The sequence below is a fragment of the Triturus cristatus genome, chromosome 2_2 (genome assembly GCF_964204655.1).
Source record: "Triturus cristatus chromosome 2_2, aTriCri1.1, whole genome shotgun sequence".
Classification (NCBI taxonomy): Eukaryota; Metazoa; Chordata; class Amphibia; order Caudata; family Salamandridae; genus Triturus; species Triturus cristatus.
In genome coordinates this window covers 512,648,571-512,672,312 of record NC_140582.1, presented here as the reverse complement: position 1 = coordinate 512,672,312, position 23,742 = coordinate 512,648,571, and the positions used below count along the sequence as shown (strand labels likewise).

Here is a 23,742-nt window from a genome sequence, read left to right as displayed (position 1 = left end):
AAAAGATAGATTGCTTTCTGTGTAGAATGTATATCAGATATAAAGAACTATTTGCGATAAACAATATGATGATTGAACACACTTTTCAGATGTACAAAAGTGAAGCGATGGCTATGCTATAGGGTTCGCACAACACATTAACCATGTATCGTCACCTATGGGCTGATTAACGTGTTGTTTTCACCACAACTACTTTCATCTAAAATTCGTCACATTAGCATTGCACAATGGAAAACATGAAACAGATTTCAGACTGTCACTGTGACATCTTTACCGTCTTGCAGACCATACGTTCTTTATTTTATGTTACCTCTAACCCATTCTTTTTGCTCCACATAGTGAGTTGGGGCGCAATTGTGAACTCGACATCGATACCACAATGATCGCATTATTCGACCATCATGTCAACTGTCTTTTACTCTGTTATCGACCACACAACAGTCCTGTGTCTATGTCTATGCCTGTAGAGACACCGGGGGACGTTTAATCACATGCTGAATATGGCATTCGCTCTGCACTGTTTTCGGTGACGAACTTCAAGCTCAAGGTAAGATGACATTTGTCTCTGTCTCTGACGGCATGCGACTTGATGACAGTCTTCGTTATAGATATAACGATTGGTTGTAAATTTTAGCATGTATTTATTTTTAGGCTTATCACGGCCTCCGATGTCACGTTGTTATCTTGCTGGACTCTGCGCTCACCCTTAATTTTGTTTGGAGACTAACCATATGTAGGAGGTGTTAGACCTGTCATCCTTAGGGTCATCTTCCCCGAAACTTTTAGCCTGTTTACCTCCACTTTTTGCTGTAGCTTTATGTCGGCCGTAGGACTCTGAGCACTTTACCAATTCTAACCAGTGCTAAAGTGCATGTGCTTCTCCCCTAATCGTAGTGACATTGGTCTGGACACGATTGGCATATGCAGTTTACTTATAAGTCCCTTGTAAAGTGATTTAGCATATACCAAGGGCATGTAATCTAAATGCTACTAGTGAGCCTGCAGCACTGGTTGTGCCACCCACACAAGAAGCCTTTCAAACCTGTCTCAGACCTGCCATTGCATGGCTTGTGTGTGTATTTTACTGCCACTTCAACTTGACAGTTAAAAGCACTTTTCAAGCCTTAAACTCCCCTTTTTTACACATTTGTCCCCCCCCCTAAGGTGGGCCCTAGGTATCCCTAAGGGCAGGGTACTGTGTAACTAAAAGGTAGGACATGTACTTTTAAGTTTTACATGTCCTGGTTGTGACAAACAGCTACATTTGTTTTTCACTACTGTGAGGCCTACTCCTTTCATTGGCTGGCATCGAGAATTCCTTATAACACTTTAAAGCTGTAATTTCTGATTAGAAAGGAGAAGCTGCATCATGTTTCCTCTCTTTGGTATGGTAATGATAAATCCTCTTTACAAGTAAAGTTTGATTCAACGTTACTATTTTTCGAAATGCCACTTTTAGAAAGTTGGCATTTCTCTGCTCTTACTGCTCTACGTGCTTTGCAGACTGTCTCCAATACACTTCTGGAATGGGTGGCAGCCACGCTTTGTGCATTCCCTCTACACAGTCCCAAACACAGGAAGGGTGGGTGTGACAGAAAACTCATCTGCATTAATCTACATTCTGATAGCTAGAGGGAGGGGGAGCTGACACTTCCACCTCAACAGGAAGTGTCCTGTGTCCCACACAAATGTCTGATTATCCCCTACGGTAGTGTGGAGACAGGACTGGAATGAAAGGGGACCTGTGCACTTCAAGGGCTTGGTTTGAAGTCACCCCCACTTCAAAGGCACATTTGGGTATACGTACTGGGGCTCTGATCCTACCAAGACACTACACTACTGGACCTGTGAATAACTCTGTCAAGAGTAAAGACTGCTGTGTCACAAGGGTTGCCACTTTGCCTGACTGCTGCTCTGAAGGAACTACTTTCTGCTTTGCTGAGCTGCCCTGCCGCCTGCTGATCTCTGCTCTGCTGAGGACAAGAACTGGACTTATCTCAATTTAGCCCAGAGTGACCACAAGGCTGCAGGCATTGACCTTCGGTGCAGACGTCGGAGCTGATCGATGACATTGCCTCGACGGACTGCGTGGCTTGATGACGATATACAGTGCGGCTCGACGATGACACAGCACCTGCATCGTAATGGGGTTTATCGACGAAACTGTCCTTGACTGCACAGATCGGCGCTGACTTTTCTGCTCCATTCACGGGATCAACGTGGCGCCTCCTTGCATAGAGCCTTTGTCGTCGACGCTTGCTCCAGCCAAGGTACTTTCTCAGTGGGACCTACATGATTCCTGTAGCCGGCCTGCCTCAGATTACGGGCGGCCTGAACTTTGGATTTTCCTCAGGCCAACGTGATCTCAAGTAACCCCTAAGCGCTATTGACCTCTAAGCACTAATTTTGGTTTATTCCAAAAAAATTCATAACTGTGATTCAGCTTATTGGACTTTTGTCGTTTTGGCCTTGATTTTTTCATAAAAATATTCTCTATTTTTCTGAACAAGAATAAAGTATTTTTGTGGTGTTTTCACTGTGTGTGTGTGTTCCACAAATATTTAATACATTGCCTCTTTAGATAAGCCTGACTCTCTGCCAAACTTCCAGAGGGTGAGCACAGGTTATCTTTAATGTGTATCTAGCTTACCCTGACTACGATTGTGGTCCCTACTAGGACAGGGTGCATTCCTCTGCCAACTAGAGACTCAATTTCTAATAGGAGGTAAGATGGCTCCACTATGTGGCTGCTGGTACCATAATGCATAAAACATCAGTCTGCATACGGTATGCAGACTTTTTTTTACATCAGGCTTTACTATATTTTTAGGCACATCCCAGTCTCCATTGCCACATGGGGATTGATCTATTATCACTATTGCTATAGGTAGGACTGCCTTGATTTTTACCTGTTACCATACTGTTGGACCTAGCCTTTTTTGCAGGATTATCCCCAAACATTGTGCGTTCCTCCTATAGTTTTTCTGGCCTGTTTTTGTTGGTTTTATGACTCTGGGCACTTTATCACTGCTGATCAGTGCTAAAGTGCATGTACTGTCTCGAGTAAACTTGGTAAGATTGGTCTACACCTGTTTGGCATATTTAGTATACCTGTAAGTCCCTTATACAGTGGTATCCTATGTAACCAGGGTCTGTAAATTAAATGCTACTAGTGGGCCTGCAGTGCTGCTCGCACCACCTACAGAAGTAGCCTTTCAAACCCGTCTCAGGCCTCTGCCACAGCAGGGCCTGCATGCGTAGTTTATTGCCACAGCAACTTTGTATTTAAAGTGCTTGCCAAGTCTGGAACTCCGCTTTTACTACATATGGGTCATCCCTAAGGTAGGCCCTAGGTAGCCCTATGGACAGTGTACTGTGTAGGTTAGAGGTAGGGTGTGCACCTTTGTTGTGTGGGATGTCCTGGTAGTGACAAACAGCCTATTTGGTTTCTCACTGCTGTGAGGAGCAGCCTCCTAGGTTTGCTTTTGGAATTCCCTGATATTTGTGTTTCAGTGGTAATTTCTAATATGAAAGGAGTAGCATTGCCATGTTTGGTATGCTTGGAATAGTGGTGATAAATCTTGCTCATTGGTCAAAGCGGATTTGATATTACTATTTTAGAAATGCCACTTTTAGAAATAGGCATTTTTGTTCGCATATGACTCTTTGTGCTTTGCAGCCTGGCTCCAATCAACGTCTGGTTTAGACTGCCTGGGTCCAGTTTTGTGCATTCACTTAAGACAGTCACAGAAGGAGCTGATGTGTGCCCCACATATCCTGAGTCTTCCTAGGCTAGAGGGTTGGGAGGAGTTGTCTCCTGAATAGGGCTGCGCCTGCCTTTCACAATGCTTTCTCCCCCCCCCCACCTCCCTGTTGTGTGTCTGGAGCCAGGGCTGGGGATTGAATGGGGGTGTTGTGCACATCTAAAGTTGTTTCAAGTTACCTCCAGAACAAATACATTTTTAGTATAAGTACAGGGGCTCTGACCCTACGATTTTAAACACTGCATGGGACTTGTAACTAGACGCTGCTGGCTCTATACGCTGCACATTGCTAGGGATGCCAGGAGGAACCACCATTTGAAGCATTTGCTTTGTTGGGCTGACCTTCTTTAGAGACTGCCACTTTGCTACCAGGATCCTTGTGCTGGTCTGCCTGCGTGGGCCCTGCTCTGTGACCTACATTTTCTCCAGGGGCTTGTGGGCCAGCCTCCCCTTCCCCTGTTCTGTGAGGGGCTCTGGTGGGACTCCTTTGAAAGTTCCAGCATGCCATATATGTATGTACTGGCTACCATAACTGGTCTAATAGAAGTGCAAGGGCGCTGTGACCAGTGCTGTGTATGGTGACATATGGGGATATGGATATGCTGTGGGTAATTTTGCTGTGGTGTGCCGTACCTAACTGCTTCATTCTTATGCACTAATGTTGTGATGTATGTTGTTTTTCCTTACCTTTCGAGGATTGGCATAGTATGACCAGCAGCCATGATTTATGTATGACCTAACCAGCATTTTAGGCCCTGATGTGTTCTAATGTATGCCGTTTTTGCTTTGCACTGTTCGGATAATGAGCATTATTTTAGGATTCGCCTTGTGTGCGCAGGGTTGGTTTTTTTATGACGTGTACAACTTGTAAGTCTTTACCATATTGCATCAACTGTGATGTCATGACAATTGCCTAGTTGGCAAAGTGATTTATGATTTATGTGATTGTGGTCTATGTGTCATATACAATATCTGAGATATTTTCTATATCATCCTGTGGAGAGTCTTTTTTGTGGTATATTTATTGTGTCACTGATGTGTGTGTATATTGAGCACACGCTTTGCACAATGCCTCTGGGATAAGCCTTACTGCTCTGCCAAGCTACCATGGGGGTGAGCAGGGATTATCTTGGATGTGTAACTCCCTTACCCTGACGAGAGTGGTGGGCTATGCCTGGTTTAGGTGCATTCCCTAGCCAACCAGAAACCCCATTTCTAACACATACTTAGTATGCCACATTTTGGTCACTGTGTTTTGCATTACTGTATTTCAGTCTGTACGCACATTTGGGGGTTCCTAGTGACAGCCACTGGAACTTTCACATGCTCACTGGGTATTGGGGTGGCAGCGAGTACACTTTACGGGATCTCTTATAAATGATGCATATTAGGACTCACAGTTGGTATGGCTCACGTGACGACCTGTTGATACTATCTTTTTAGTTGATACAAATGGGAAACTGCATGTGTCTTTTTGGTGAGCTACGTTAACTCCTAACATTAAGACTACCTGATTAGCTAAGCTACGTATTCTCACCCTTTCATGATGGATTATAGTTTATATTTTTTATTTTTCCACAGACTTTTGCCTTTTTTTCATTTTTGTACTTAGTACCGCACGGAGATAGGATTTCACATCGCCTTACGGGTACATATCACCCAGGATGTCCTGGCATTGTGACAGGGATACACACATGGTCTTGGTTTTAATTGTCACATGGGCGCCTGGGGCTTTTACATTTCTTGGAGCCTTGTCTTAGGCTCCATTCCAGTTTGGAGTACACTGGCACCACGTAACAATCGGCACATCTCACACTGAGGATACAGCGTGAGTCTCCTGCCGCATGCTCTCTCTTTTGGAAATGGCCTTGGGAAAATTTCTACTCTTCACACTCATGTATCTCTTTTTCTTCCCTCAAGGGTGAGTCTTCTTTCTTTGCATTTTCATCTTTATCACCACTCTATAGAGGTTTCTTGGTCTTTCCTTGTTGTCATCCAAACTCACAGTAACAGGAGCTTTATGTAGACCATTTGCAGCCTTAAAAAAGTCTTGTAGATGAAACATGTGTTGGCTGCCGTTTCCTAGATGTGTTGTCCATAAGACCAAGGCTTGGAGAAAAATGTGAAGAATAAAAAACATTTAGTCACCTTTACTGGTGATACATCATTGGACTGTGTGCTTATCAGCATTGTAGGGAATTAATTGTGCGCTTCGGTACCTTCTTTTCATACACTTTTCAGATGTAAAAGAGTCCCTCGTGTTTTTTAACTGAAGCACTTTCTAGAAGGTGGAGTGATACACTAACCAGCCAGAAGCATGAGGTGAGATAGATGTAGTTCTCTGGGTGGAGCCAAGGCCAGCTCTATGTATTTATTCAAGAACTGGTAACAGTAAGTTACAGCGATATCAGCGCTTTCAATGGAAGGCACAGGCCCAGAGCAGTCTCAGAATAACTCCACACCAGGCGCAGAACAGGCACACAGGAACCAGCCAACAGATCAGGCTCGGAGCAGGCATCCCTCATGAGTGAAGGCACGCAACAAGCACATATAAGAACAAGTCAAAGAGCAGGCATGTCTCAGCCTATACGCAAGTCAAGTCAACACTTGTAGCGCCTGTTAGGTGGTTCGCACAAAGACCATACTCCAAGCCCACAGCAGCAACAGAGCCGTTTCATAACAGGCACCAGCCCAGCTCAGGACAGGCTCGGTCCAAATTCGGAGGGACTTATTTACAAGCCCCTTGCGCCGCCGGTGCATCGTTTTTCCCATATTAAAAGTGACGCACCGGTGGCGCAAGAGGCTTGTAAATAAGCCCCGGGGTTCCTACGCACTTAGCTCAGAACAGGGACAGGCACTGTTCAGAACAAGCATCATGAAGCAGACAGATCACGTTCGGAGCGGGCACTGAAAACAAGAAATAGGATAGAGGAGATATAGTGATGAGGAAGAGAACAAGCACATACCTTGTTAAATAAAGACAAATCCAAGGCAGACAGCAGGCACAGACAAAGGCCACTTGCAAAACAGGCATTTAGCTGTTATAGACGAAGACCACAGTAGGCACAGATCAAGCACAAACCGGGCTCAGAAGAGACACAGGCATGTGGCAGGTCACTCTCAAAAGGGAGGCGGCAAAAGATGTGCTACAAAACAGCCCTCCAAGTGTCACGGGAAGGCAAACTTAGCTAGTATTAGGACACACATGCACGATCAGACTTGGCACACAGAGACGTTTTAAGGCAAAAGCAAAGTGAGCTCTGGGCCAGGGACCCAGTTTTTCAGGGGGGGGGCCCACGGTGGAGCCAACTTTGTTTGTCAGAGTCTTGCCCTGATTACCTTGTATAGTTTTTAAACAGATTGTTTTAAATACCGTTTTCATTTAATTTACTTTTAATGCAGTTGATGGGTGAGATTATATTGCAGACCTTTTGCAGAGAAATGTTAGGTTTCATTTTCATGTAACATCCATAAAAAAGTGTCCTGCAGATCACAACTGGAGCTCACATTTCAGAAATGGGAGGGTGTCACAGAGATTATTTGCAGTTATATTAGTGAGCTGTTGCTACTATTATACAATATTGAAACATTTGTCATTATTGGTGAATATTAGATGTAAACACCTTTAGACTTTGGTCGAGTGTGCCTGTGCACTGTCAGTGACCGGCCAAAGAGGGCATGAAACAGCTGAAATTGGATCATAAAATCAAAGCTGCTCCCAACAGAGGCCCTCAAAATACGTTTGGCCCAGGGCCCCCGAAATTCTTTAAATGTCCCTGTTGGCACAACCACATACCATTTAACAAAACAGGCTCAGGCTGGTCAGACTGGGTTCAGTCAGGGACATCTTAAGGATTTGGGGGGCCCTGGCTAAACATATTTAAGGGGCCCCTGTTTGGAACAGCTAGATCCAATTTCAGCTCTTGCGTGCCCCCTTTGGCCAAGCCACTGACATTGCACAGGAACACTGGTCCAAATTCTAAATGTACTTCCATCTAATATTAAGGGAAAGTGATGTGTGTTTTCAATCTATAATTCAAAAGCAGCTCTCTAATAATATTGCAGATAATCCATGCGACCCCCGTCCCATTCTCATATGTGAGGTCCAGCTTTGGTCTAAAAGATATCTTTTTAATGGTTGTCGTATGATGTGGAAATGAACCATTTCTCTGCGAAATGTTTGTAAAAGAGTAAGACCCCCATATATTACCCATATTAAAAAGTACATTAAAGGCAAACTATATTTAAAACAATATTTTTAAGAATTCTTTCAGGTCATCGGGGCAAGAGACAACAGAACTGGCTCTATCAAGGCCCCCGCCCCCCTGAAAGGTGGGGGCCCTGGGCCAGAGGCCACTTTGCTCATGCCTTAAAAAGTCTCTGGGTTCACCAAAGCCCAGCCAGAGAGAGGACACACACCAGACCCAGACCTAACGTACCCAAACAGAACAGAAAAGTAAGATTCCAGTAACCACAGACTAGGCGCAGACCTGTGAGGCTCAGCCAGCACACCCTCGGATCAAAGAAGACACAGCAGGCACGGACCGTGGATAGGCGCGGGGCAGAGCAGGCCACCATTGGGCACAAAGCGCACCCGGCGGGGCGGAGACCCGGCAGAAACACACGGGTATAGACAGAATACGGACACCCCACAAGAGACACACATCCTGGACCGCCAGTCCACGATGCGTGTAGTTTGTGTGCCAGGTGGAGGCGTAGGTCCGTGGTCCCTTTCCTTCAGTGCGCACAAGCCAAGTACAATTGCCCCCCTCCCCGCTTTCACCCGAGTGGGATCCCGCGCAGCGCACGTCTGATCCCGGAATGAGAAGTATTCTGGACTTTGCAGATAGGCACATAACAAATGCTGCAACACGCTGTGAAGATAACGATGAAATAAAGAAATAACGCACCTCGCGCAGTGAGAAGGGGGGGCTGGCGTCACATAAATCAAGGCCATCTTCTCTTAACATCCAGTCTAACTTGAAGTCAAACGTCCTGCCTAGAATTGTGTCCCACTCAGAAGGTGCTGGGAATATATAGCCTTACCAGGCTAACGGGACCGGCGTCCCCCCGTTATCGTAGAAATGTCTCAGTCCCGAAATGAAATGTACTCCGGCCACATTGCAGCCTGGGTGCCCCCCTCATCTCTCGGGTTCAGAGGATGAAATGCGCCGCTCGCAGACACAGCGGTTGGTGTGTTTTATGCATGTTTTTTAGGGCAGAGATGCGCTGAGTACATACAGGGCGTTGTGAGTGTAAGGGTGGGAGCGCATGGGTGTTGTAAGTGTAGGGGTGGGGTGGGGGCGGGCTGTAAGTGAAGGGTGTTTTAGTGCAAGAGTAGCAGTGCGAGCGCTCAATGTAGTTTTGCCCTGAATGTGCAGCTCTTTGCCCCTCACCTGATGAATGTTTTTTTCAGAGGATGTTGGGGCTTCAGAGCAGCGCCCGGCTCCGCAGACCCCCAGTAGAGACGGGCTGGTCCAGCAGCTCCAGGGCTCCCGCCCACGGTCTCCCAGACTGCGCCGCTCCCAACGGTGCGCTCACACCGCTCTCCGCGTAAACTGTGCGGCTCTCGCTGTCCAGGGACTGGGAGGGATGAGGGGCAGGGCCGGGGGCTCCTGTCATACACTCCAGACTGGGTGGAGGGAGCGCAGAATCCCCTTATAGCAAGAAGAGAATAGAGCGCCCCCACCATTCACCCAACATCATCGCTACGCCCATCCTCGTCTCCCGCCTCCACACACACACACGCCAGGCTCACACGACAAGAACGGTGTTTTCCTTCTCCAGAGGAGATCTCTCCGGATTTTCTGGATAAAAGGCAGGGATCCCGAATCTCGGACCCTACCTCTATCAAGACAAGAGGCGTGGGAAAGGCTGGCATTTCCTCACTTTCACATTTTGGCGATCTGCTGTTTATTTGCAGAGAAAAATACAAGCCACAATAAATAGCTTTTCGGAGCAGAACGAAGACCACAAATAAACAAGCAAATAGCAATTTTTAATTCCCAAATAAGGCGCTGCATCGAAGGCTCTCAAACGAGAGCAAGTAAACAGTATGGACAGAACTTTACACGCTCGGAAACAAGTTAGGAAACATTTGTGAGATGAATAAATCAGTTTTACCTCCTTGCACTTCAAACGTTTCCTGGCTCGAGGCTACACAATGTGAGTAACTGGATTTGCATAAAATGCTGTCTGTTCCTGCTCCTCTCTCGTCGCCGCACCACGCATACTGCTTGCCTGGTCATGATTCCAGCTACACCATGCCCGCAAAGCGCCTTTTCTTCAGGCACGCTGAGATCACAGCGCACCGCTTACTCATCGGTTTCTCTTAATACCCCGGGCTGTTTCCCACCGTTCTGCCACAGACCTGTCTTGTCTGCTCCGAGTTATCCTACACATTTCAGCCGGAGTATTAATCGAGCGTGTCGAACACACACCCAGCCCAACACCAGAGCCCACAAATAGCTCGGTATCATTTTGCTCTCACCCATGCATTTGTGACGTGAGTCCCCTTATCTTGTTCTCGGCCGAGTACAAACCAATACAAGGTATCTTCTTGGGATTTGAAGACATAAACTTACTACTAGGCTGGAGTCAGATTTTTACCGTGGGTGGATCAGCTCTGGGTTTTGTGCAGTTGCCCCCTTTACTACCGTAAATTGTTTTCTAGCATGTTTTCAGTACAATGCAGCAGCGCCTGGTGACCCACCAGGCCCAGCCAAACGTTCAACAGTGCCATGGGCGTAACAAACACTGGGTCCCCCTGATCCCACGCCCAGCCTCTCCAAACCTCCTTCACTGCCAATGTCCTTTGTGTTTTTGACATGTAGCTTTTTGTGGCACGTGAAGCAAATGATGTTTGCAGTTGAAGGTACACATCATGGGCCGTACTATATAAAGTGCCCCGGGGCCAACGCGTTTCGTCCTCTCGGACTTCTTCAGGGCAGAACAAAACATACTGTCTGGAAATTAACACGGTTGGTAGTAAACCACGCCACGCTACCATGCCAGCTGACAGACTGCCCGAATTACCCATGAAATAACGCAGAGGACGCTCCTGCCTTGGAACTGGTTTACTACCAACCGTGTTAATTTGGCAAAGGAGGATAGACTAGTATCCCATACTACATATGAAATATCAGATACAATCACACATCACCAGATTTTAGAAGGAGAAACTATATAAGTGAATAAATACAGTCAAGATAACCAGAACGTGTGTTTTATTCCGCCCTGAAGAAGTCCGAAAGGACGAAACGCGTTTGCTGCGGTCTTTTATCTTGTCGAAAAAACAGAAGTCACCAATAAAGGATTTGAAGGAACAACCCTGCTGAATTGCCATTCTTGATTTTGATATGTGATTCACAAATGTTTAAACTACACCAGTCACTCATGCAAAACTTTGACCTAAATTAAGTGTGCTGGACCATTGTGTTGTTAATGTTTTGTACTATGAAGGTTTGAAAATGCACATATTCACTACCGCATTCATCCATTATACAAACTCTTTGCACATCACGTACTGTTGTACTCTTAACCTTACTTACAATAATTCCACCATGCAACGCCTCCAAATGGCCTTCCTTCCACACTCTTTAAACAGAAGGCCTAAAAAGCATTGTCCTATCCCGACCTGCTTTTTAGCGTTGTACACGTTACCTGGCATTCTTTTGTTATATCAGTCCCAATTTTCTGTTCTTTATATTTCAGAACCTCACCCTAAATTCTGTTTGTTATTTTCACTTTTGTGCTCACTATTATTTGAGTTTGTCAGTATATAATGTCAGTTTATTCATTTTTTGTGTTTCCCATTTTTATTTAGCTCATTTTATATTGCATAGTAGCTGACACTAACCAGGTGTTTCTGGGCAATATTTTATTTGTATTTTTTCACCTATTTCTATTTTTGCTTTCCTGTTTCCTGGTTGAGTGCCTACATCTTTGCGATAACAGGACTGCCTGCTTACTGTGTCCCTTTTTAGCAGTGACTTTGAGCAACTGCATGTGTGACTATCATGGGTGAGCTGATATTAAAGATTGTGCACAATGCCTCACATTTTAAGCATAACTTACAGGTAGCTATAGCTGTCTGTTGTGAAAGACATGTTATGTGCTGTACTAATACTTACAGTGAACTTTGAGTCACCCTATGGGGTGGCTTTTCCAATCTTAATAATTTGCTTCTTATTCAATGGCTTTCCTTCTTCTTCTTGTGTTGGTCGCTCCCTGGGGCATAGTTTCATTACCATCATTTTAATTGGATGACTTGTATCCTTCTCTTCTTACCTTCAGGGACCTCCATTTTTAGGTCGTAGCCTACCAGACAGGTTGCAGAGACATATTGGGAACATGTTGAAAACTTTCCAAGGTATGCATTCCGCCCATTGCTTACCATTGTCTTTGTGTTTTGTCACACACTTTTGCTTGCTTTCTATTTGCAGGATTTATTTGTCTTATGCAGTCCAGCATGTCTTTGTCTATCCAGTGAAACATAGTCTGTTTACCACGTCTCTGGAACTCTTTTTTTTCTTTTTCGTGAGGCACTTCACAAGATTACATGTGTTCACAGTTGTCTTTCTTGTATGCTAGTTCACAACAATAAAAAAACCCTGTATTTCTTTGAGAAGGTTTATTACCTCCGATCTATCTGCTTGACCAATTGTATTTCTCTCTGCTGCTACTAGTTCATCAATCTTGCATGCGTGTGAGGAACAATGTTCTGTCTACAAGCTTGTTTATTTTGGTGAGTGTTCTTTACAAGTAACATAACTTAAACAATCCTGTTCATCATTTTCGTGAACATGCCATAGTCGCTGGGAGTAAAGGTGTAGGAGATGCTGAAGCACCCCCAATTAATGTGCTAACGTTAAGAAGTTGAAAGAGCAATAAAGAGGCCATTATATTTTGTTTTTGACCTTGTCACATTTGCTGTGCATTCAAAGTCAGAGGTCAAAGGGCAGACTCTGTCTTCTGACCAACTGGTGTTTATTCTTCTAAATGGAGTGGCGTGTTTACTTTTCTTTCTCTGACTGCAAAGTGAGAGGATTTATGTGACAATCTTGCTGGGTACTGGGAGTGTAAAAACGCTGTATGATTTTCTTTTTTTGAAGCACACACCAAACTGAAATGCCTGTAAATGAACTGTACAAATATTTCAAAATACATCAGAATTAGGAAAGAACAAATGAAGCACCTTTTTTTCAAAGTTGTTATAGCACTTGCTACCTGCTACCTTAGCAGAACCAGTTTCTAAGCATTCCTAATTTCCTAATGTTTTACTGATGAGAGACTCAAGGAATAAGGCAATCTGAGGCATAATATTCTATTTCATTCAAATTCAATAATTGAGTTACTTTCTTTGCACACTTGACTCGCTAAAGCCGGTGTCTCCAATGAGTCCATTGTGAGCCACTCCATTAGCTCAGAGAAACCTTCAGAGGAGCTCCCAGCCTTGGGTTCATTTTCAACTAAGAACTGCAATAAGTGTGTTTTCCTTTTAAAGTTAAGGAAAGGCTATGCTTATTTTACATTATTATAAGGGTGGAAGATAGCAGAGCCTGATAATGAGCAGTGTCTCACTAAGATTTATGACCCATGTCAGTCACAGAGGTTTAGAACTCAAGCACTGAGGTAGTTAACTATTAATTAAAAATGGTTCTCAACTCAGCATTGGAGCATGAGAACAAAATGATGTTTCTGAATGCTTTTAAATGAGAAAATATTTAAATGATGAGTTAACTAAATGATTAAGTTAACTCTTTATTTTAATTTTCTCCCTTTTCAAAGTGTTGCATTTACGAGCAACAATTATCTTGCTCCCATTGGCTGGTACACAGTGCCATATTTATAACTGAAAAATGCAGTAATTTTATTTCAAATTGGAAAATTCTAAAGTGAAGAAAAATGTTTCTATGAAACATTGTCTTTATTAAGCCAATTAAGCACTAATGTTTTATGAAGCATGTTTCTTCACATATTCTAATCAAAGGTAGGGAAATAGAAGAAGCTGTGATCCATTTGGCTTCCAGCTAATTAGTAATAATCAAAGAGAATGGATCACTTGTAACTGGCACCAGGGTTCGGGTAGTTGTTTCTGATATCTGGTAAAAAACCCTCATTCACGTAAGGCAGTTCGTGGGCGGTATATCTTGATTCTCCGCCTTGATGTTAAATACGTGACAGCATCATCATAGGGCTTTTCCCATGCTTCCTCCAACCCAGAGGGAACCACTGGAAGTTCCAGTAGTTATCAGGGAAAAAAATAAAAATACAAAAGGTGAGAAGTGCTCAACTGTTGTGAATAGTATGTTAAAAGATTCCTCAAGCTACCTATATTCAATTTTTATTCCGTTAGGTGCAGGGAAATAGATAAAAAACAGCTAGTTGCAGAATGGACGTATAATGAATCCGCTGCAGTTTTAGTCTGAGTGGTCGGTCGACATGTTTCAGCCCCTAATGTGCCCAATGGGGTTGGGGGGCTTTCTTCAGGACCTTATGATGATGCTGTCACATATTTAACATCAAGGCGGAGAATCAAGATATACCGCCCACGAACTGCCTTACGTGAATGAGGGTTTTTTACCAGATATCAGAAACAACTAGCCGAACCCTGGTGCCAGTTACATGTGATCCATTCTCTTTGATTATTACTAATTAGCTGGAAGCCGAATGGATCACAGCTTCTTCTATTTCCCTACCTTTGATTAGAATATGTGAAGAAACATGCTTCCTGGTGCCAGTTACAAGTGATCCATTCTCTTTGATTATTACTAATTGCATGTTTCTTCACTTCAAATTCCTCACATTTAAACAAATGACATAACTTTCCTATTATAAATATGGCACCAAATCTTCATGCCAATGAGAGCAAAATGCCTGCTGTTTGTAAAAACACTTTGATATGGGAGAAAATGAAAATGATTAGTTTTATGTAATGCATATAAACATAAAGTAAATTCTTCAGTTGAATTTTCTCTCATTTCAAAGTGTTGCATTTGCGCACAGCAGGTATCTTGCTACCAGTGGCTGGTAGACACACTGCCATATTTATAACTTAAAAATACAGCCATTTTGTTTTAAATTGGAGAAATTTACAGTGTGGAAAAATGTTCTATCAAGTGCAGTCCCTTATTATGAACATTTTTGCAGAAAATGTTTCTGTTCTTTAAATTTCTCCCATTTGAAAAAAATGGTTGTAAGTTTGTGTTTTTCATGTAATGGTACCACATATGAGGGAAGATATGTCCTGTGCCACAAGTACATATGACACAGGCTCTCATTCACTCATACACATGTATCCCACTCATTCACACACATGTTCAAACACCCCCACAGACAATGCACTTACTGATGTACATGGCAGCCCTATTATAGTACCCCTAGTCACAGTATTTTGTCTCAACCATAGTATCAGGCTCCATGGACATTAGGTGTAAAGTCAATGAATCTGGGCAAGGTGGTGTCTGGTAACAATGTGAGAGTTACTTGGCCTTCAGTTTATCATGGCGATTTTCACTGATCAGAAGTAGCTATCATTATAGAAAATGTTGGATACCCTGCACTAAAGGTAGCAATAGCAAGCAGAGAAGGCTTACTCACAGGGAGTGGCAAAGGATCAGAGACTCAGAAACAGATTAGCACAGTATCTTCATATTAGTATCTCTTCCAGAGAATAGAGGAATAATTCAGAGGGCAGTATAGAATGAAACCCTAAAAATCACTCCATGACTGATAGTCCATATCGTGTTCGTCCTTCACTCCACCTACACCCACCATACATCCACACGGGCCCAGACCCTCACCCTACTAGCATCAATGTAGCACTCAGCCACACCACAGAGCATGCTTTTTGACCCCTGGGAAAATGCTTGCGAGTCCCCATGGTGTACAGCAGAAGTAAAAACCAGTGCCAAAGCCAATAGGTCCCAAAAGCGAGTCCTATTGGCTTTGCCAATGCTTGTTTCTTTTGCTATCAATACTCCATAGAGTGCATGTGTTTTTTGCTCTCTCCTCTTCTTCCAGTCTGTGCTGCTTCTTCCTTCACATTTCCAGCTTCCTACACTCTCTGTTGCTCTTCTACCACCCGCTAATCTGTTTCTTAACCCACCGTTTGCCACCTAACTCAACTTTTTAGGTCAAGCCTAGGCAGCGCGCATGCGCTGTTTGAAAGACCTGCTGTAATGGCATTATATGGAGTGTAATCCCCCCTTCTGCTTCAATTGGTTCCCTCCTGCGTCACTTGCATTTTCTGGTTCCTTATTGGTGTTGCTCCCATACTTCACATCTGTTTTTATAGTTCGGGAGCACCGGCCAACTACAGTTTCCTTATGCTGTAGTTGTTTCTGTGTTTTTTTAGGGGCTACTCGTTTTTTTTGGCAGCTGCTCGTCACGTAATGGCGAAGCCGAGTTACGAGTTATCTCTTCACTGCACACATGGTCTGCCTTCCTAGTGTTCCGCTTGGTACTCAAGCTCTGCTATCATTTTAATTTACGACTTTCAATCCAGTCAGTGCTCTGAATCCCCTCTCGTTTTACCAAACTTTCAGGGACATTATCCCTCCTCATCTCGCTTTTCTTTCACCCTTGCCTTAGGATGCCTCCATGGATATGGAGTGGCTTTCCAGGAAATGTGGTGGACATACTTGATGCACCGTGTCTGGGAGAACCATCTGACGTCAGCAACATGGAGGAGGCGGAACACTCTCAGTCTTTTGGCTTTTAACGCGGTAGTGGTGTATTGTGCTTTAAGCAAATTTTCTGCACTGAATTTATAAAATGTAGATACTTGTAAAGTAATCTGTTCGTTCTTAATTAAGTTGTGTAATGTGTTTCTTAGATTAGTGAACAGCAGTGAAAAAATACATGTGACAGTCTACACAATGACAGACTAATGTAGCACACCATGCCCCATAAGACCAATAAGCATAATATCACACAATGCCACACAGTTTCATGCCACACAATTCAACTCTACACATTTCCATTCTACACCACATAATTCCACAAAAAAAAACATAATTCAACTCCACAACACAATTCCACAACACACGACATACCTCCAAGCCACAACACAAAATTACACATCATGCCACAACATTTAACAACACAACACATACTTCAACTTGACTACATGCCACTTCACAACACACAATACCATTCTACATAATTAACTCCATTACACACAATACCACTCTACAAAATTCCAGTACACTCAGTACCATATAATTACTATCCACATATTTCCACAGCACACCATGCCACATAACTCCACTACACAACTCCATTTCACAACACACGATTCCATGCCACATAATTCCACAACAAACAATTCCAATCCAACCCACATAATTACCCTCCACACCGCATACATCCAATCCACTCCATAACACATGGGTAAAAGACATTGTCATTTACAATGCCAATAGCTCTAACTCTTGCTAATGCGAGACCTATTGCATTGCAAATGCTTGTTTTAATAGCTTACATCACAGATTCTCTGTTGAACACCCATCTCTCTCTGCTCACTGTTCTCCTCAGCTGCTTCCATGCCCCTCTCTGTCCTGTTTTTTTGTATTACACCTTTTCACTTTTTAGGAAGGTTTGGCAGCTGTAATTTGCTACCATCCACTTGTTTTTCTGAATGCATTTTCTTGCAAATGTTATTATTATTATTTTTTTCCATTTGCTGCTCCAATATTAGTGTCTGCCATCTGGAAATGCTGAAATAAAAAAAAATCCCAAATGAGTAATACGTCATGACATATGTGACACATGCATGCACAAGTCATTTCTCTGGAGTTAAAAGCCAAATTGGCTGCCACCTCATGACGTATGCACATGCATGTGTACATGTACCTCACAGATTTTGCCTTTGCTGATGCTGTTCAGTATCAGAAATAAAAAAAAATCGTTTTTGCAGGTGCTATTTAGGATTGCTAACAAGCACTTGCAAAGCCACAAGGTTGGCTAACACCTTTCAAATGTGAGACTTTTTGGCTTTGCTATGTTTTACATTTCTTATATCTGGCCCCAGATCCCACATGCTATTTAACATTGAACTTTATCTATGTGTATGGGCCTGTTATTATATTAATGCTGTTTAATTTAGTTGTACATTTCTTTTTTTAACCATTTTTGTTCACTTCCTATCCCAGTAAATGGTACTCTTTAGGAGCCTTTGCACTCTTTTTTATTCTATATTATTAGTCCCTTTCTATTTTTATTAGTTGCTTGGGTCCTGCTTGGGCATTTTTTTTCTGATATTGGGACACTTCTCTTTCGTGCTCTTCCAGGGTGACACTTTTAATGTTGCTGCATGTGTGTTTGTAGGTCTGCTGGTGGCATGCCTATGACAAACCCATCTGTGCCCATAGGCACTTCAGCTAGGCTCAGGACACACATCACTATCAAATTAACCTCCGCTGTCTGTAATAGGCCACAGGGAGCACTCTCAAATACTCTCTTGAATAATCCCAAACGTGATATTGTTTTCAAGTTCCTTGCTAATTACATCACCGTGCCCTCTCCTATTTCTAAATCTAACCACTGACCTCAGCCATCTCCTGCTAAACCAAAGAAACCCTTTCGATGCACGCTTATGAATTCTTACTCCCCCGATAAGGATATTTTTCTTTATTTCTGACAGAAATTTTGGTCCTGATTTAGAAAGGTTACTTACACTTTTGAGTAAGTTGCAGTTTTGAGTAAGTTTACTACTGATGGCTATTCACAAAATCTGAGTGTAAGTTACTGCTAAAAAAAACCAAAAAACAAAACAAAAAACGAGCAGTACTAAGCCCAGCTCCACTTGCTCAACCCACTGGTAATACAACGCCCTTCCATAGAAACTAATAGAGTCGTGAAATAAACTATAACCACATAGGAAACAATGTTAAACTAAACAAAATTATTATAACAATACTTTAATGAAAATATAACTAAATTAATTGTAACTAATTCAATACATCACTTTTTATCGTTATTAATGGGTAATAAACATTCTTTCGGTGAGAATTTGTTTTTTAATTTAAACTTCAGAAAAATAAATGTAATTGAATATTTATTTTAAATTTAAGTTGGTAGTGCTATACCATTTTTATTTTGTTCTAAATTTAGAATAAACCTATAACATTAATTTATCTTAATATTTACTATATACATATTTTTAATATTTATTTGTAAGTTATATATTAATATATTTAATTTTCTCTATACGTTACCATAGGGAGACTCCAGCACGAAATAAAATAATTGTAACTGAGATTTGGCAGCCTGAAACCTCAGAGCCCAATATTATCATTGCAGTTCCTGATGATTTCAAGGTCATCCATTCTGACCTACATATCAATGTGGGACCAGTCATGCTATCATTTTTAAAGAAAGTCTTATCTATTTAGAATTTGAGCTTGTTTTGCATACCCAGTGTGAGCTGCTGGCCATTAATTCTAAGATCTCCTTGAAGAGTAACCTCACCCATTTTGCTATCGTCCTCTTCAGCCTGCAAGTAATAGCATTAGTTTTACAGATGTTATTGGTTGCTTTGTACTTCACTCAACCAATTTTTTTAATATCAGGTGACTTTAAACTTTGGCTAAGTTGACTGACTGACCTGATGTCTTCACCATGACTGATGCTCGTCTAAAGCTGGGTCTATTAAATAATAAAAGGGCCTACTGGTAAGGTGAACATAGGTTTAATCATGTTTATTTCTTCATTTGCTGGGAAATTGGTGTCTAATTGCATTCTGCTAACCTGGACCGACCATCATGTTTGGTATTGTGTCAAAACTTTGAAAATAAAACGTTTAAAAATAACACTTCACATTTTGAGTTCTAAAATGAATACTTCCCACAGCGTTTGATCCCACACTTTATTAAAATGAGGACAGGGTTTAAGGTGTGAAAAGGTTAACAATTATGGGTCAGGATTTAGATTTGATTAATTTAATTTGATTAGATTTCAATTTTATAAAGCGCTTGAATGTCCAGGGGCATCTTGGCGCTGCTTTAAGGCACAGAGAGGTCATACATATGCAATAACTAGTTGTTAAAAAAACAAGTTTTTAATTACTTACTTAAGGAGAAGAGATTAGGACTGGCTCTGAGTTCCATGGGAAGAGTGTTCCAAAGTCTTGCTGTTCCTGCAATGAAACTTCGCCCGCCCCACTGAGCTCTTTTTATCATGGGAACCTTAAGATATTTAGTGTTAGATTATATTAGGTGTCTTGATGGAAAATACCAAATAAATAGCTTTTTCAAAAAATCAGCTCCAATGTTATGCAATGCTTTAAAAGCTATGCATGAAGATCTTAACTAGATCCTTTTGTGAGTTGGAAGCCAGTGTAATTTAATCAATTCTTGGTTGACTGATTTGATTTTTGGAATGCCTAAGAGCTTTCTTATGGCCGCATTCTGGAGAATCTGTAGTTTCATTAATAGTTTTTTTTAATGGTAAAGAAATGAGCATTCGCATAGACCATTCTGGACAAATCCAATGCTGTAACGACTGTCTTTAAGGTATGAGATATAGGAGATAAGTGAATAGGGTTAAGGATTTTGATAAAGGTATAGGATTAAGGTCTTGAGGATAGGGTTTAAGGGACTGTGATTTATGGCTAAGGATTTGGTATAAAGGTATTATGCTTTGGGGTTAAGTGGTAAATGTAGAATGTTACACATTTATGGGTATATGGTATAGAGTACAGTGGCCTGGAGTTAAGGCTTAAGAATTTGTTGTTATAGTTATAGCTTTAAGAGTTATGTGATGCTGGTCTAGAGTTAAGGGTGTAGGTTTTGGGGTTAGGCTTAGGTTTTGGGGCCTGGTTGGGGATTAGGGGTTCGTGGTTTCGAGTAGAGGGTATTGTGCATAGGGTATACTGTTTAAGGGTATAGGTTGGGTTTATGTTGAAGTAATGGGTATAGTGCTAAGATTAGGGGGAAGGGGTTAACCCAATTTGTTTAGTGACATCATTGCAAATATGCTGAAATATAAGATGTGTTGATTATTGTTACAGTTATTATTAATCTATCTGTTTTTAAAAAAAAGAAATTGAAGTGCGATTGACACACTAAAACTGCACATATTTTTATTACAGTAGGGCTGTAGTCTGGAATATTGCAGACAAGGCAAGTGCACAGAGAGAGGGGGGAGACAAATTCACATTACGTACCTTAAAGATATATATAATCAACGTACAGAGATGTAGTGTTAGGAATAGAAAATCCATACATACGATAATGTGACCACTCAATATTCCTTCTGCAACACTCCAGACCCACTAGCAATTTCAAAGTGCTGTTATTAGAAGTGTTAAAAACAAATAGATATTATTTCTCAGAAAAAGTTTAAACTAACAGGTGCAATCTGTTGCCCTTCCCATTGTTAAGTTTGCTCTAAAATATATTTTCACCCTAATTCATAACTGGAGTGAAAAGAACATGGTAGAAAATTGCTGAGGAGTGAATGCCTTCTTATATAGTACCGACATTTGTTTAGCTCCAGAATGCTCTCTCCTGTTTGAATAACATTAACTCTTGTATAACAGAGGTTTTTGATAGTACTTACCCACTTACTTAAATCATGCTGTCACCTCGCTATCGTGTTTCAGCTTCTTAGCTTACTTTGGAGCTGGTTACCATCAAATGCGCCTGCACAAATATTGAACAAGTGGGGCATCTCAACCTAAGCAGCATTTCTAATGTCATTTAGTTAATACCACCCAGAAGCTAGAAAAATAGTCAGGTCTGTTCAAACCTCTTATTAGGAAGAGCTCATTGTAAATGCTAGCAACCTGACTGAAGGGGGCACTGACTTAGTGAATGGGCATATCAGTCCCTTTTGCTGTGTATCCTGATTACTCCTTCTGCTGAGCTCTGCACAATCTCCTCTGGGTTCTTTATCTCTAAAATTAAACTTACCATGCATTTCTTGATCAGTAATGTCTCCTCTCATTCTCCAGCTTTTTTAACTTGTGTTCCACTCTCAGAAGATAGTGGTATGGGAAACAGCGTTTACAACGCTGCCATTACATCGCGTTACTTTTACAACATGGTCGTTACAACAACCGCATTGTTAGAACGCGATACCTTTCCATCGCAAGTCATTAGATCGACTTGCTGTAGGGGGCGCTCTAACCTAAGGAATAGTATAATTTACCATTCCAACACCTTCCCTACTGTTGCGCATGCTGGAGTTGGAATAGTAAATTATACTATTCCTAAGTCCAGTGCGCCTCCTACAGCAAGTTGATCTAATGACTTGCGATGTAAAGGTATCGCGTTCTAATAATGGGGTCGTTGTAACCACCGCATTGTACTAGAATCCGATGTAATAGCATGCATTGTAACATGCTATATTCTAGTGGTACATGCCTCTTTCCTTGTTTTAATTGCATATCCAGGGATACAGTGTACTCCAGTCTATCATCTCTTAAGTCAGACTCTTGTCTTGCTTCTTACCTCTTTGGTGTTGTCTAGAGACCATCAGAATCAATTGTTCCCGTTCGTAAAGTTCTGTGCAACCAATATATATCACATCAGCCTTGCCCTCTTCTTAGTGGAAGGAAGCAATGGTTTTACCTATTTGAAAATCCTTTTTGTGATCCTTCCATCTTTGACAAATTCTACACTATCTGCTACACATATTTACCTCCAGGTCTTTCAGGCAAAGCTGATGGAAAAGTGAATCAGTAGCCTCTAATACATCTTTGAAAAATTGTACAATCTGGATCTGCTTCAGACATACCATTTAGATGTAAAGGCATGCGCAGTAAAGGCATCTGAGTGGCAAATCGAGACTGGGATGTACCCAGAGGAATGGAAGGAAGCAGTTGTCATCCCTCTTAAGAAGAAACCTAATGGTGACCCCACAGACTTGAATAATCTGTGCCTGATTTTTCTGTTGTCTTCTCCGGCGAAGAACTTGGAGAAGCATATAAACTAGGAACTATCCAAATACCTCCTTGAGCATGAATTCCTGGAGCCTTCGCAGACTGGGCTCAGGAAGGATCACAGCATCAAATCGGTGCTTATTGCCACCACTTATACCATTCATAGGTAAGTTGATCATGGAGGTGCGGCAGTCCTGGTTTTGCTAGACCTGTCAGCAGCCTTTGGCACCATATCTCCATCTCTGTTGGTGCAGAGAATGTGGCAGGTTGGGCTGAAGGATATGGCCCGCACGCTGTTGGAATCTTTTCTGTGTAATAAAATGAACACAGTGAGATGTGGTGATTTCAGAGCAACCCCTTCCAACTTGTCTGTGGAGTTCCCCAATGGTCGTCCCTTAGCCCTACCCTTTTTAACCTGTATGTTGCTCCATTGCCAAAAGTGGTACGGTCATTCGGGTTCCAGGTATCATCCTATGCAGACGATTCTCAGATTATCGTCACCATCTCCGATGAATGGGAAGAGGTAGCAGACAAGTTTAGGACGTGTATGCAGAAGTTGAGCAGGTGAATGAAGGATAGTTGGTTAAAAATGAATTAGGGAGAAACCGAGATTATGGTGTTTGAAGCTGACAACTCAATTTGGTCTGACCGAAGGCGGCCTGCTACCTGCAGTTCTCTACCTGTTCCTGTGGCTGCGTCCAAAATCCTGGGAGTGTTGTTTGACAACAACTTAACCTTTGAATACCAGGTTAATAGAACTGAGAGGTCATGTTTTTGGCTGATCAGGCTTTTGAAGAGTATTCTGCCGTTGCTTCCTAAGGAGCTCAGTGGTCATTGCTTTTATCATCTTATGCCTCGACTAATGTAATGCCCTGTATCTAAACATTAATCAACTTTTTCTAAACAAGCTCCAAGTCATCCAGAATGCAGCCGCACGTTTAATCGTGGGAATACCCAAACACACTTCGGTCAGAGAAGGTGTGAGACTCCTCACTGGCTGCTGATAAAGAAACGGGTGGCCTTTAAAGTACTATGCTTGATCCATAAAGGCCTATACAACAGGGGCACGAGTTATCTTAGGACAACCAT

General features: G+C 42.2%; 1 protein-coding gene and 1 long non-coding RNA gene across 2 annotated transcripts in view; one reads left to right on the top strand and one right to left on the bottom strand.

The window, feature by feature from the left end:
* EDNRA (endothelin receptor type A) overlaps positions 1 to 9,425 on the bottom strand; it is a 225,496-nt gene extending 216,071 nt beyond the window's left edge. The window contains exon 1 of the mRNA XM_085641629.1: positions 9,161 to 9,425. The gene's annotated coding sequence lies outside the window, so the exon portion shown is untranslated. The remainder of the gene's footprint in view (positions 1 to 9,160) is intronic.
* Positions 9,426 to 9,470: 45 nt separating this feature from the next.
* LOC146862442 (uncharacterized) lies at positions 9,471 to 16,489 on the top strand. Its single transcript, XR_014978128.1, has 3 exons — positions 9,471 to 9,929; positions 12,060 to 12,135; positions 16,359 to 16,489. It is a non-coding gene; the product is annotated as an uncharacterized LOC146862442 (long non-coding RNA).
* Positions 16,490 to 23,742: the final 7,253 nt, after the last annotated feature.